At 46.4% G+C, this 15,394-nt stretch overlaps 1 protein-coding gene across 3 annotated transcripts in view; it reads left to right on the plus strand.

Annotated features, from left to right (window-relative positions):
* The window catches only part of ankrd11 (ankyrin repeat domain 11), a 94,513-nt gene that overhangs the window by 20,458 nt on the left and 58,661 nt on the right, over window positions 1-15,394 (plus strand). For 2 of the 3 annotated variants that reach the window (XM_083692866.1, XM_083692867.1), the window contains exon 2: window positions 3,163-3,247. The exons of the other annotated variant lie outside the window; for it this stretch is intronic. The gene's annotated coding sequence lies outside the window, so the exon portion shown is untranslated. The remainder of the gene's footprint in view (window positions 1-3,162; window positions 3,248-15,394) is intronic. 3 annotated transcript variants of the gene reach the window in all.

Genomic DNA, 15,394 nt, shown 5'->3' on the forward strand with positions numbered 1-15,394 from the left:
ACATGGGGAATATTGTAAGCTTTTGTGCTTAGTGTAGTGTTTCCACTGATAGTACCTGGTGGTGTTGGAGGGATGGTGAGTCTCTACTCTCTCATGTAAAGTGAGCACTGTATCTTGAGTGCCGCTGGGGGTACACAGGAAGTACAGACTCTTTGGGGTGAGACCCTGGAGGAGTCCAGAGTTACAAAACCAAAAAGTGACAGATGTTGAAATGCCAGCATCTCCCTCGATCTGCACCCAGACCTCACTCAAGCCTCAATTGCTCCCTTGAGACTCTTAAAATGTGCCAGAAATAGCGCTCCTCCTAACAAGCCCTGCAAAACCTTCATTTAAGTCTAAGAAGGATTTCTGGGTTTAACTGTGAATATCCCCCCCTGTCTCTCCCATGTTCACATGAGATGGGGTGCTAAGAGTATTAGTCCACGTGGCGATGGGTGACGGTAACATTTCGGACAATTCACACGCGATGGAGCCTACTGTTCGCTGAGAACGTCCGGGCAAATCCTCTTTAAAGGAAGCCGGTTCACTTTGCCGCCATCTTGGCGTTGCCTCTTTTGACCGGTCATCTATGGGAGGGCAACCTTCTTATCCTCCCGTTCTAGTCTTACACGTGGGGACATCCTAGCAACGACATCTGTCAGTAGCACTAATCTATAACTGCGTGGTAATTGGTCCGAAATGTATCCCCATGTGGGACTGGGGCCATCTTCCCCGTCTCGCAAAACCAATAGTAAATCAAAGGAGTGGCTAGTGTATATAATCTGGTCTGGGGCTTGTTTCCCGGGTCAGACACTTGTGTCCTGTTATCCCTCATCTGTCCCCTCTTCTACTGCCTCTGCCTGGAGTGATAACAAGTGAGGTGTGTCTTGTTGACTGTTGTGATTACCCAGAGGGCATCCCCATACGTAAAAGTTAGGAGCTGTCTCTTTGGCCCAGCCAGCCTTGGGATGTTTTTACCTTTCAATAGCCTCCAGTATGCCTGGTGGCTATAAACAATTTTGCTGTCAGCATGTCTGCAGAGTCCACCCATTCCCTGTGGTGCAACTGTAACACGCTCTGGAGAATCCCTGGATGGGGATAATTGTGAAAGCATCCTCAGAGAGAGAGATATCATTTAATTCTAAGTGCACAAAGAGTGGCCAGTTTGAAGATTATTTGAGATCATATTTTTTTAAGCATCTTAATTAATTTATTATTATTATTGCTGCAATATGTAGCTTTTTCCCCTTGAAAATGTTCATGCTAAATAACTATGCTAATGATTACTTAAGATGCATTTGCAGACTGACACAGCACGTGACCTGCCAAGGCCTTGCCCTTCTGCCTAAATTTCCAAAATGTTCGGGACGTTTCTGGGCGTCTACCACTTCCTGTGGCCGTGTAACCTGCGACATGCGTGTGTGGCTCATTGGCTTACCTACTGTACTGCCTGGGAGCCACAACAATTTCTCAGTGTTTTGACGCCAACCTAAGCAACAGAAGCCTTTGTATGCAAATAGGTTCTGTATGTATTCTTATGATTTTTCCTAGTAAACATCCTGTTTGACATTACAACCTTGTCTGAGTTTTGAGGGGAATAAGGGGATTTGTTTGAAACTTTCAACAGGTTTAGCGAATGTGAGTCTGCTGGCTGGCTCACTTCCGTGCATATATTTCCAAACTAAATAAGGACTGCATTGCAACCACACAGGTCCTTTGCTAGTTTTAAGATCATGCAACTAAGACATTTGCTGGATAAAAACGTGTCAATGACCAGATTAATTCATTGTTTTAGTTAGAAGTCGTTTGCATGAAAGACACTATTCTAAGACACTATTCTGAATTGTCATTGCAATTCCCATTGTAGAGCAAAGAGGGCGCAATCCTGCGTATGGTGCCTTTAACATGGGGGGGGGGTTTACCCATCAGAGACTGATCTCTGGGTTATCCATGAGTGATGTCTCCTAAGTCTGTGTGTGTGTGTGTGTGTGTACGTACTTCCTGGCTTGTGTGGTCAGGGGATTTTCTCAGTCAGATTACTGCCTGGCCTGTATTCTAGCCCCATTAGGAGTGAGGGCTCTCCATTCAGGATTAGTCCAATCCATGGATTCCTGCTGGGAGAACCCTACAGGGTTTCTGATCCTTCCAGACACGCCATGGCCATCCCAGTGAGGCCTGGCCTTAATCTGGCCTGCCTTCCATCCCGTCTTATCCTGCAACCTCCAACAGCCTGGGCTCCTCTGGTGCCATCTACTCTCAACTATTAGGCTACTTTGCTTGGCCTGCACTTGTTTAATGGGCACTACTATGCACTAAGCATGCGTAGTGTGCATAAACATACAACAGGCTTTTTCAATCATAAATCCCAAGCCTCTGTTGGACAGAAACACATTTTGTCTCACAGATGTCACCTAACATTTGCTCTAAATCTGTGTATTGTTATAATGGCATTTCATTTTGTGGTCATAGCAGATTATTAGCAGTGTAGTCTAAGGGTTGGTAAACAGCATTTGTACCCTTTTTTTCCAGAAGGAAACAAAAGACAAACAAAGCTATAAACCTTACATTTTATTCCCCTACTGGAATAAACTGTCCTCCATTGCTGACACTTAATTGGGCCCTAAGTCAGAAATAATTTTCTCGGTTCCTTTTCCGTAACACCACCTCCCTTGTGTGTTTACATACAGTATGATCCACAGTCAGTTTGCTAGTGCCATTTGTGCTAGTGGATCCTCTATGCTATTTGAACTACAGTCATGGAACAAATAGAGAGCGTTTGGGCAACACAGGAATCTAACCAATTTGGCCCAACTGAAGGCCCCTGAAAAAGCCGCTTCAGACTGGTTCTCAAATCCTAATAAACCACTAACTTCAATGGGTACATGTGGCTGGAGACAAAGCAGGAGGTTGGGTGGCTGAGGTACAGGGGGCTGGGTGCTGGGGGCTGGTATAAGGGGCAGAACGGCTGGCGTGGTGTGGGCTTTGACCTTTGAAAGGCTATACTTGAGTTCATGGCGTCCTCTCTCCCCGTGTGGCTGCGCTCCGATGGGCCTCTCCTGGCAGCTATGCCACAGGGTAGAATAGGAACACAACCTGAGTGGGAAAGAGGACTCCCTACGCCACAGGAATGTGAACAGGCCAGCATCCTGGTAACTAATCCTTTGTTTTCCTTTTGTTTTGCAGGATTCTTTGGACTTCGTGCTACTGCAGCCCTCCCTTTTTTAGCTGGATTTTAGCCTCACCCCATCCACTGCCAGCCATGGAATCGGTGTGTATTATTATTCTAACATTCTAGCAACTTGGTCTCTGTGGAGCCATCTGTTTCTTGGTTTATATCATGACTACTGTAAAGATCTCATTGTGGAGTTTCTTTCCCAAGCCTTATTGTTGTGGACTCTTGTAGTTGTTTGCTACAGTAGAGTATTGTCTCAAATGTACATATTGAAGTCTTGGTATAAGGAGTAGACTGCAGGCTGGCAATTTCAGATGTTGGTTCCCTGATCTTTTTGGCCATGCCCTCGCACAGTTGCATTATACAGATGCTACACCCCAACACTGACATGGTTTCATAGAGGACATGTGGAATTGGTTTAGAACTGTGTATGTGTTGCTGTACTGTTCACTATAGGCTGAGCCAGTCTCCCTTGCTTTGAGAGAGAGAGAGACTGGGGCAGACAGGAGCGATGCTAGTACCAACATGCCGCTTTAAAGCCCTGCACTCTAGACTGGAATGCATGTATTAAGAGCAGGGCTTAGTGCGTGCCCAGGCCCTGCCTTCCTGTCCCTTTGTTAAAGGGTTTCTCTCTGTCTCTCTCTCTCTTTCTCTCTCTCTCTCAGAGAGAGAGACGGGGGTCGGAAAGTGGGTCACAGCCTCCATAGAGCTCAGTGTGTCTACTGAAGAGTCCCCCTTCTGCATGTGGCTCATGTGACTGCGTTGCTCCCTCATCAGTAAGCAGCGACAGCCCACGCCTCAGCCTCTGAAGAGACCAGTTGGATTTTCCCCACAGCACAGTCACACACACACAAACATGCGCACCCAGCACAGAGACGCTGTGCACAGGCCTGTGCAATCCACCCCCTCCCATCTCTCTCTCTCTACTCTGTCTTCCTCTGTGCTCTCTCCCTCTGTAACCTCCCTCAGCCAGAGGCTCTGTAGCAATGGGAGCTGACTATGTTCACCTCTGAAATCTTACTATATCTGCTTACTGTCAGTGGAAACCAAGGAAACTTATCACAAAGCTCATTATGCGTGTGTGTTTGTGTTATTTTTCCTCTTCCCCCACCGCACCTCATGTGATGCCAGTCACATGGTTTCCAGGCACCCAGCACAGTAAATCAGAATCAGATTTTATTTTTAACGGCTCCAAATCCTCTACTTCGCCGATGGTTAGGAAAAACAGACAGGTGCCTGTATACCTCACTCTTCCCCTCCCTCTCCCTCTCTCTTCCCATCGCTACTCCCTCCATGTCTCATGCTCTCAACCCCCCCTCCTCCCCTCTACACCTTGCATACAGCCCTTTGGCAGTGCCAATATTATTTTCTGCGTTATCTGCTGGCTCTGAGTTGTGCTGTGTTGGACGTTGCGCAGATGAAAGGGCTCTCTCTCTCCTTCCTGTGATCGCTCTCCCCTGCACTGTTTGGCCGCTGCTCATTACCAGCATGTTTTTATCCCCCTTCTCTCTCTCTCTCTCCCCCTTTCCAAAGCAGGGCCCTGTTCCTCAATGGGATTAGTCTGCAGCACTCGGAACAGGGAAGTGGGGGCCCTGCCAGTCATATTACATAACTCTCATAGCCTGGCTTGAGACAACTATAGAGGCTTTGTTTCCCGGACCCCCTCCCCTCCCTCTCCTCCAAGCCGCCTACCTCCCCTCCTGGCAGGCAGGCAACATGCTAATGCTCTATTGAAAGAGTCTGTGTGTGCTCCCTAACAGGCATGGCTCTGTGGTCAGCTCCAGAGAGGAGAGCAACTCGCATCATTACCCTGCAAAATGGCATTTTACTCATATCTCTGTAGCTGCGGAATGTGAACTTGAAGTTAGACCAGAGAGAGAGCTGGAACTGTGTTGTAGGCTTACTATGTGTTCTTGTAAGCATGCTGAATGATGAGATGGTAGCCTAATGGCATAGGTTGTATGATCCAAGGAATTGAACGGTTGGAAAGAAAATTGGAATGTTAGCAACTACAGAGAATATTAAAATTTCCCACACATTACGTACATATTTTGGTTTATATTATGAGAAAAATTTGACTTATTGGACCGTAAACGTATATTTCCTTGTTTGTTAGCTAGCTTGGTGTGTTTGGCTAACTAGCAAACGACATGTACTCCGTTCTGATTCCTCTTTGCAACGGCTAGATCAGGAACAAGGCTAGTTTTCCTTCTAGTTTGGCCTAGTTCTGCCTGCCTCCAAAAGTAGAATAGAGGCAACAGTTCCTTCCCTATGTGGGCAGTAAGTGGAGACTGAGTAAATTAGGAAGGGGCAACTGGCCCCAAGTATCTCACCGCCTAGGGATATCTGTTTGTGTAGCATCCAGCTGTCCACACGGAGCTCATAACACAGTGCAGTAAACATCTTGGATAATGTACTGGACCGTAACAGGTAAATGTAGGAGATTAATTGGAGAAAGCGAGCTCCCTTTGTTAGGGTACATAGGGATAGGGGCATAGGGTACTTTCCCACACAGGGTAATTTCCCACACAGCAAATATGGAGTGCTTAGATCCTTATAATACACTGGTATGTAAAAATTCTGAACACAAGCACTATGTGGTATTTCAGTAGTATCAAGGTACCGGTATACAGTGCAACACTGCAACCCTACGCCTCACAGGCAATCTCTGGTGTCATGTGAATCCAGTATAAGAATGTTACTGTGCTCCTCGGCGGGTGCAGTCACTGCATCCCAGTTCTGTCACCAGCTACAACAACCTATTGTGGCCTGCTCTGAAAAACAGGCTGTGACACTGACCTTTTGGGGTATGGCTGGATGGCAGCAACCTTGTATTTGTGTGCTGTCTCTTCAGATAGCAGAGGTAGAGAAGAGCAACACTATACACTGGCTGGTAGGGCATGAGCAGGCTTGGTGAACCCGTCTTGCTGTATGCAATATTTAATATACTATATATTAATATACTTTAAAATGGCAGGATGTCATACTACCCCCCCCCCCCCCCCCCCCCAAGTGCAGTGTCTGCACTGCACCATTTAAATGGCTTTTGAAGGCTGTTTAGACCTGCCCCACCTGGGTGTTGGAAATGAGCATGTAGGTGTATGAGTGAAAAGGATAAATAGAGCAGCCTGATGCATACAAACAGTTGTGAGGTATGGAATGGTTTGCGAGAGAGATGAGATGCGAGTGAGGAGAAGAGGGAAAAGAAAAACTTCAACCTTAAATATGTGAAAAGAGAACAGTGCTTTGAATGCATTTTCTGCTGGAGCTGAGAACAGGATGTATCTGTTTTTTAATGAAGAGATGTTATGCTGGTTTCAGAAGAATGTACTGCTCGGAGGTCAGGGTTGATTCTCATGCTCTGCTCAAGGGTTTGGCTCTGCTGACGGCCAAGTGTGTCCCTCCTTTCCTTTCCTTTGCGCTTGCTCTCGCTCTCTCTCTTGCTCGGTCGCACGCTCGCCCTATTCCCACAGATAACGGGAATATGCCAGAAAAGATTTCCCGGTATTTTTTGTCTGACCTACGTTGACAGAAGCCTTGATTACCTGGGTCAGCTCGTTTACACACATCAGTGCAATGCAAGTAAAGTGGGAGGGGAGAGTTGGGGACGGGTAGGCGGGGCACAGGACAGAGTAGAATTCATGCAAATGAGCATACCTCATTTCACCGCTGCCCACCACATGCCTCTGTGTAAACGGGGCTCGTCTCTCTCTCCCTTTCTTTCCCTCCCCCTCTGTTCTTCCTCACTCCCACACACTCACTCACTCAAAACAAGCTCACCCAAAGCACCTAGTCTGCAGAGGGGAGCAGCCTGGCCATGATGATGGATAGTCAGTGCTGCCTCTCTAAGGTCAGATTTGTGCAGTGTGTCTGGATGTTGGCTCTGCCTAAGGTTGTAGATGGGAGTTAGATTGTTGTTTTGAATGTTTCAGCTCCCACTCTGCAAAGCCAAGTTCTCATCACTGAGTCGTTAGAACACCCAAGTTTGTGTTTAGGTGCTCAATCTAATTTTAATTATTGCTTGGAGTGGGGAGAACAACATGATAACGCTGGCCTCGAGTCTCGCTGCTGGCTGTGCAGCTTCTCCCAATAGATAGTGGTTGATAGCTGGGTAGATTGTCCTTGTTTGGAACTGGTCATAGCCTTCACTGTCCCTTGTCTCGCCTCCCCAGTAAAACACCTCTTGAACTGGTCTCCTAAATGGCAGGGGTGTGCCACATGCCTGTCTGGCGCCCAAGGTCTCCTCCCCCTGTGGGCCTCACTACTGTACCTCCCCCACCACCCTTCCTCAGACTATCAAACAGGCCCCCATCAAGTCTGACAGGCGGGGGGGGGGGGGGGTTGAACCGCAAAAAACCCAGTGGAACAAATTAGTGTGTTTGTCCTATTGTAGGATAAAGGGGGCCCTCCCACAGTGTCTCCTGGCTGCCCGTTATGGTTTATTTCCAACTCTGAGCTGAGTGATTAAAAGAACATGGAGAGCTACGGAGACAGCGCACATTGTTCCGCACACGCTCTTCTCAAACCCTTTCAGCTCAATCTGCGAGCTGTAATTGGATTCTTTGTAACGTAATACGTTTTATCTTTTTATATGGAACAAGAATGTACATTTTGGGTGTCCATAGCATGTGTATGCTGTGTCTAACAGTGGAAGAATAAACAGTGTCAGCAACACAGAGTGGCCATGTTATGCCTATATGTCTTCCAGAGACATAACTACAGGTCAGGCGACTTTGGTGTCCTGCAGCTAGATGCAGTCTGAAATAGCAAAATCTCCTATAGGCCATGTATGCTTTGGTAAAACTAGCAGTATTGGGTTATATCTGACCATGGTCAGTAACCTATTATACAGGTGTATGCTTGTACACCGTATGCTACTGGTAATACCTTCCACCTGCTCAACCCTAATCATGACAGTGTCAATCATCATGACAGCACCAGTTGGGTCACACAGCAAGGTGGGACCTATACACTGCTCCTCTGCCGTTTGTTTGGCATGTTTGTCATGAGCGATAACACAATGTGCAGATAAATGGGCTATTTCTGCCTTACCTTTCACCATTTAATGTGTCTTCTGTCACCAAACTGGTATGCTCTGTCCCCCTCCAGGGCAGCTAAAATGCTTGACTTTGACTGGTTGTTGTTTTGACAACCCTATAATATTTATTATATTGAAAAGATATCTCTGTCTCTGTGGTAGACTGTGACCTATATTTGCTAACTGGAGTAGTCCTGTAGTATTAGCTACACGTGCTTGTGTGGTTTGGTCTGTTGTTGTTTGCAAAAATGGGGGATGTGCCATATTGAGTGGTAAACAATAGGTCTACGTTTGCTGGCTATTCAAGGTGAGGTCAACTGTGCCATATTGTGAACTAGAAGTCTTATTTATCTGTCTTGCCAGCTTACTTGGTGTGAACCACACGTCTATGAGAGAGGAGGATAGAGGAGGAGCCTCAGCAGCCATTACCCCCCCCCCCCCCCCCCCGTGACGTAGTGTTTTTTTCCCCTAGCTGCTGCCAGCAAATCACCCCCCGCTCACTCTCCCATCTCTGTCCCTCTCCCTCCCTCCCTCCCTCTCTCTCTCTCGGATCATGATGACTTGGCTGTTTGCGTGGGGCTGGAGATTAAGAGGCTAATGTAGCGTTGAGTGGGAGAGCAGGAGCTGAGGCCCAGACAGAGACACACACACACACAGAATGGGCCCTGACCTGCTGAACACCAGGCAGATCCCCGAAAACCATTTGGCCTTTGCTAGTAAGTATGGAGCTTTTATTGAGCACACGGCTGTAATCTCCTTGTCCATCTGAGCTTGCGCTCCAGTCATAGTAGACAAGCCTATTTTAGGGAGCTACCTATTAAAGGTTGAATGGAGTGGAGAGCTTGTTCCCTCGTCTCTAGTTTCTCGCCATAATGGCAGTGATAATGGCTCTGTTCTGATTGTTTATGTCAGACAGGATCTTATTTCAAGAAACTCTTTCAGTGAATGTTTTTTCCCCAGTAATCTGAATTTCCCCCCTCCACCAACTCTCATGAGAGCCTGGAGCAAAGTGCTCAGCCGACTCTGTGGCACGGCAGCCTACCTCAGCCCAGCCCACCCTTGGCACTGGCAACCCTATCCTGCTCTCACCGTTTGGGTTCAGTCCACTGTCACTGGCAGCCACAATGCTTTGACCTTGGTTTCAAGTAGCCCCGGCCTTGGTAGTAAGCCAATACCACTCCTGGGATGGTGTGACCTTGTTCGCTAGCTACCCCAACTGTACGTCTGCATGCATCTCTCCGCGCGCGCGCACACACACACACACACACACACACACACACACACACACACACACACTACCACCTCCCTGCCGGCGTTGGAGGTGGCCACCTCTGTTTGCTGTGATAATTCAATGTGAAAACCACAGATTGGGTTAGAACGCGGCTGGTCATCGGGCCTGAACTGCTGCTTGTGTTGCATAAAGGCTGTTGCATATAGTATTAACTAGTCCTGGGCTCGGAGCACTCTGCTGTCTCTAATGTTTTTGCAATGTTTCCCTGTGTGGGCTGCACTGAAGGATGTGTTTCCCCCCCAAAAAAGGCAGAAAAATCATGCCGCTTTTTGGTGTATTGCCTTTTCACCTCATTCTGCACCTAACTATTAACTTGTACTGCTTCTCCACCCTGCATTTGTCCACTGCTATCTGCTGTATCGGCTATTGGCTTGGTGGGAAATTGAAATGCGATTCCATTCAATTTCCAATTCAACTGATCCATGACCCAGACTGTCTGCCAGTTTGTGCCATGTTGATGCAGGGAATGGCACTGATGTGGTTTGATTTAAAGGGACAATCTGGAATTGGTACATATCTATTTTTTGACTTTTAAATTAAGGATATACACTCACTGAACACTTTATTAGGAACACTATACTAATACTGGGTAGGGCCTCCCTTTGCTCTCAAAACAGCCTCAGTTCTTCGTGGCATTGATTCCACAAGATGTTGGAAACATTCCGTTGAGATTCTGGTCCATGTTGACATGATTGCATCACGCAATTCCTGCAGATATTTCAGGTGCAGTTTAAAGCTGTGAATCTGCCATTCTACTACATCCCAAAGTGTACTATTGGATTCAGATCTGGTGGCTGGGAACACTGAACTCATTGTCATGTTCATGAAACCAGTTTGAGATGGCTTTTGCTTTGTGACATGGTGCATTATCATGCTGGAAGTAGCCATTAGAAGATGGGTAAATTGTGGCCATGAGGGATGCACATGGTCAGCAACAATACTCAAATAGGCTGTGGCATTCAAGCGATGATTGATTGGTATTAACGGGCCCAAAGTGTGCCAAGAAAACATTCCCCACACCATTACAGCACCTCCACCATGAGAAGGTGTACAGGTGTTCCTAATAAAGTGTTTGGTGAGTGTATATCCATTGATTTTTTTAAGAATATAACGCATGCCTCATGAGCGTAGTTTTCCTCTGGTATTTTACTGCATGTGCACAAGCTGAATCTGGTGGCCTATTCAATTAACAAAAGTAATCAAGGTAGTATTCCGTCATGTGCTTTGCAGTTGATGTTGAATTACGTTTTGAAAAGCTGGGGCGGTTGTGTTTGTATTTATTTCTTTACACAAAAAGTCTTTGCCTTCCCTCAAATGAGTATAATTGGATCCAACCATGCTAAGCGTGCATTTGTTTACTTGGCTTCAAAACCTTTTCTGGCTACCGTAGCAGGCTCACAGATCATGCCTCGCATGTTACAGATGCTATTTTATTCATTTAATAAACAGCTCGGCTCCTGCGCTTGGTGGGTGTAATGGCAAAAATAACGGTATGGACGGTGTGGTGGGAATTATACAGGTGTATGCTTGTACACCGTATGCTACTGGTAATACCTTCCACCTGCTCAACCCTAATCATCATGACAGCGTCAGTCATCATGACAGCACCAGTTAGGTCACACAGCGAGGTGGGACTAAAACAACAGTAGGCTGTTTTAATTGTGACGTCTGGCATTTGGAATTTTCTCTGTCAACACTTCTAAAAATCGCTCAATGATGGACAGTTGTCGGTTATCGCTTCAAAACATTTTTTTTTAACCATCATTTTTGATCTCATGGATGGTCGGTCCATAACTCCGTCTATGTGGTTGAATTTTGTTATGGAAAATACATTCATAGAACTATTTTCAGGTTATACACTTTCATATGACTGATACAACTTGTGTAACTACTGTGATGACATTTTCTCTTGCCACTCCTCTAAAGTTCTATAGCCATTGTTCTGAGAAGCACTGTATGATTTACCATATGAACAGCGGTGATCTCTGAGGGAGTGGTAGGAGAGAGCAATAGTGGGGGGACAGGCGCATCCTGTCGATAGGTGTGAAATGTTGAACGGCGATTAATCAATAAGAAAGTCTCCCCATTGTTCATTCTCTCCCGCCCTTTCTCACGTAAGCACAGGCCCATCAGCCGATAGCCTTGGCGGCGCCTGTATTATGTTTAAACCGTATAAAAGACGAACCTGATCATTGTCTCTTTAGACTTGTGCTGAACGGACCCCCGGTTCTACGCTGGGCTGCTGTTACGCTCTTGTCTCTTGTTTGCAAGCAATAAATACCGGACTCAGATATTGTGGCTACTCAGGACTTGTTTCTTGATTCTTACCTCCGAAGAGCTAAAGTACAGAGTGGTAAATCCTAGACTTCCACCACAATTTTCACAGTCCCATCCCTCAGCTGTTACCCAAAAAAGTGGCGGGTTGACCACTTTGTTGTTGTTTGAATCCCAGATTGCTGCTTTTAACTCGACTGCTAAGTGTTCAGTTTGTATTGAAATCTTAGGGCCTGTTACGTGGTTGATGTTAACTGTGCCCCAAAGGCTAGCTGTTGTGCCTTGTTATATGTGCAACTAGGGTTGTGACGGTCATGGAATTTTTGGTAACAGTCGGTTGTCATGCAAATAATTGTTATAACCGTTTCACAACGGGGACACAACTCTAACGCATGACAGAACCAGAATAACCTTGTGGTTGACTGCTGTTGCTGTTACTAAATGACTAATGAACACATCCAAAAAAGATTTATTTGTTGATTTTACCAGAAAGCAAGAACATCAGGCATAAAATAAAGTGCACACATTTAACAAAAGTGATTTTGTGATTCTGTGACACGAGTAACAGATGTCCTCGTGTCACAGTCCTATGTGCTACCACAGTAGTTACTACCACAGTAGTGAGTTTTCTTGCCTGGACAACAACCTAGACCAGCTGGACGTGTTCCTGTCAGAATCATCCAGGTTCATAGTGTCCTTCTGTTGATTACTTTCCAAGGCCAGCTACATTATCGCATCTCTCCCTCTAGCAGTGTTGATGCAGCCCCGATTTCCATGATCCAGTCAGTGCTTTGGTTAAGAAGTGTCCTTGAGTGAGTTACAGCCTAATAGACAACCTATGACGAAGCAGTGAGGGAAGGGAGTTTTAGTATGTCTGTCCAAACTACTCTGACTTGAACAGAACCATAAAGCAGGTTTTTTGGCCTGGTGTTTAGTTTGTGTTGCCTGGTACATGCAGAGCAACACAGAGTTAGGCATGGCTAGGATGCTCTGGATCCAGGTGTTCCTCAGTGGGCTCACAGTGATAACTGCAGCCACTGTGTGTGTGTGTGTGTGTGTGTGTCCCGACTCCTGGCTTTGATTCACTCCAGCTGGCCGACTGGAAGCAGCTCTGAATCGGCCCAGGCTTGTATGCTGGGGAGAATTCATGCTTAGAATTGTAATTACTGTTGTATGTGAGGTTGTCCCGTCCCCTCCCTTTTCCTTTTCTTTCATCTTCACTAAGTTTCCATGTACAATCTAATGGGGGTTATCTTAAAATGCTTTGTCTTTAAAATACTTTTTTTTTTTTTTTATAGGAAGGTTCTGTTGAATTTGAGTGAAAGATCTTTCTTAATAAAAGAAATGAAAATGCTATCATTTTCACTGTTTCACTGAGGCATGAAGGTCAACAATCGATAGCTCAGGACCAATGTGAGAGGAAGAAGGGTCCTGTGTCCGAGAGCAGTAGATAGATGTTTAGGAACTTGGACTACTTGTTCAGCTGCTCTCAGGGAGGGAGAGAAGGGAGAGAAATCCAAAGAGCAACTCTGTGTCCATGTTCTCTGACAGAACCATGCAGGGGCCAGCAGCCAACCAGGAGAACAGACGAGGTGGCAGATGGGTCTGCTCGGATTTAACCCTTCCCACGCCTCACATGGCCTGGCTGTCTAAGGCTTGGCCTCTCTCTCCATCCACCTCCGCACTCATCCAAACCAATCCAAGTCATATCCACTATGGCAGACTCTGTGACTGGTGAGCTATGGTCAGGGTGACATATGGCCATCTCCATGGGGGGCACATAAACTGGGTATGCTGTTTATGTGCACTCCTTCTCTCTCTCATGCTGAGGAAGGCCTGGTGTTTCTGCAGGTTTGTGGGGATGAAGGCTCTCCACACCCTTGCGATGATAACCGCCGGCTGTCTGCCAACTCGGTCAGTTGACTGCTGTGGCGGTGAGCAAAGTTTAATGTCTGTGTCAACTGTAAACATCACGGCGGTTGGGTTGTTTTGAATCTGAATATATGCAGCAACTGACAATATTGTTCCCTTTGTAACCACATAGCTAGTGTGGCCATCACCAACCTACCATCTTAAATGCAGAGTTTGTACACAGGATTTCATGTTCCTTGTTAACTGGTGATCAATTCTTGCTTAGCCAAATTTCTTGATGGTTCCCCCTCTCTCCCTCCCCCAGCCACAGTGCTTTAAATAGATGCCCCCTCAGGGAAAATCGATACAAACTCTGGGGTAATTGATGAGAGGAGTTACCTGTAGTAACCTAGGGTGTGTGTGTGATTATTGTGTGTGGGGGGAGTCGGGGATCAGGGCACACCGGGGGGGATATAGGCCTAGCTATGGGGGAGGTTGTGCATGATTTGACCTGACTCCTATCCTGAAAGGAGACCCAGGGTTTTGGCCAGTGTCACATTGCACTAGGGCTCACAGCTCTACTCGGTTCACAGAGGTTACAGTTGGGAGTTAGGCTCTCTCACTCCCTCTCCCCTCTTTGTCCTGCTCTCTTTCTCATTTCACTCCTCCCAGCCTCTTTGGACCAAAAAGTAACCTTTCTAGTGACCCCTGGCTAAGACTTAATGACCTCCCAGTGACAGCCCATGTCATCCTCCACCACCACTGTTATTGTTTGGGGAGCAGTGAAGAGAAACAGCAGCTCTTGGTCTTACTTGAGGGCTGCTGCACTGAAATTAGCCTGTTGTGGCTGGCAGTCTTAGAGGCTGGATAATGTGAGGTGGAACACTTGGTTCATGGTTGTGTTCCAATATCCAAACGAGCATACTTCATTTTATGTGGTATGCTAATATGCATATTGGAATGTATCCCATGCCTATGGGCCTGAATATATGAGTCTCCCCAATCCACAAATCAAGTGGACAGAAGGCCTCACAGTAGCCCCAGATTTGTTTTTTGTTTTTTTTGCCGTTTTACTTTTCAGATTAAGTTGTCTGCTTCCATGCGGTGGTGCCTGCCAGACTCCTACAGTGTCTGTCTTGGACAGGCTTCACTGCCCTTGTTACCGCCTCTTGTGTTTTTACTTGGACTTAGTGCAGTCAGGAACTTCCACTCTGAAAAAGGCAATGAAGGGGAGAGGTGCACGCACGGGCTTCGTTTTTGAGACATGCTGGCAGTCACAAGAGAGAAGCTAGGTCTCATTCTCATGTGGTGTTACCAAGTTACAAGGTTGCCTACCTCATTTTGATACTTTTTTACTTCATGGTTGCCCCTTTGGAGAACCACATGCCCCATTATTCAGCATTTGTTAAAATTGTTGTTCTATCAGCCTCGATATTGCACTCGTCAGAACCTGAAGCTCATCTTAAAAGTTCCATGGTTCAGTCAGTGCAACTTTGGAAGATGTAGTTGAGGTTTTCTCTCTCTGCCTGTGTTCTCCTCTCCCCATGTCCCTCAGCTAGGAATGTGGTGTTCCTGTCAAAATAGCAGGTCCCTGTCGGCTCCCAGAGCCCCTGAGTTCAGAGTGCTCCACATTCTGCTTGTTTGTCCTGGAAGTATCCTGTAGTGACTCACAACGCAGGAATAGCTGATATATTCTAGAGCAAGATAGCGAGGCAATTATCATATTTTCATTTAATGTGTTTTTTCTCTCTCTCCCTCTCTGGATGAAAAGCATGTTTTCTTTATTCTT

Source organism: Argentina silus (assembly GCF_951799395.1).
Source record: "Argentina silus genome assembly, chromosome: 2".
NCBI classification, from domain to species: domain Eukaryota; kingdom Metazoa; phylum Chordata; class Actinopteri; order Argentiniformes; family Argentinidae; genus Argentina; species Argentina silus.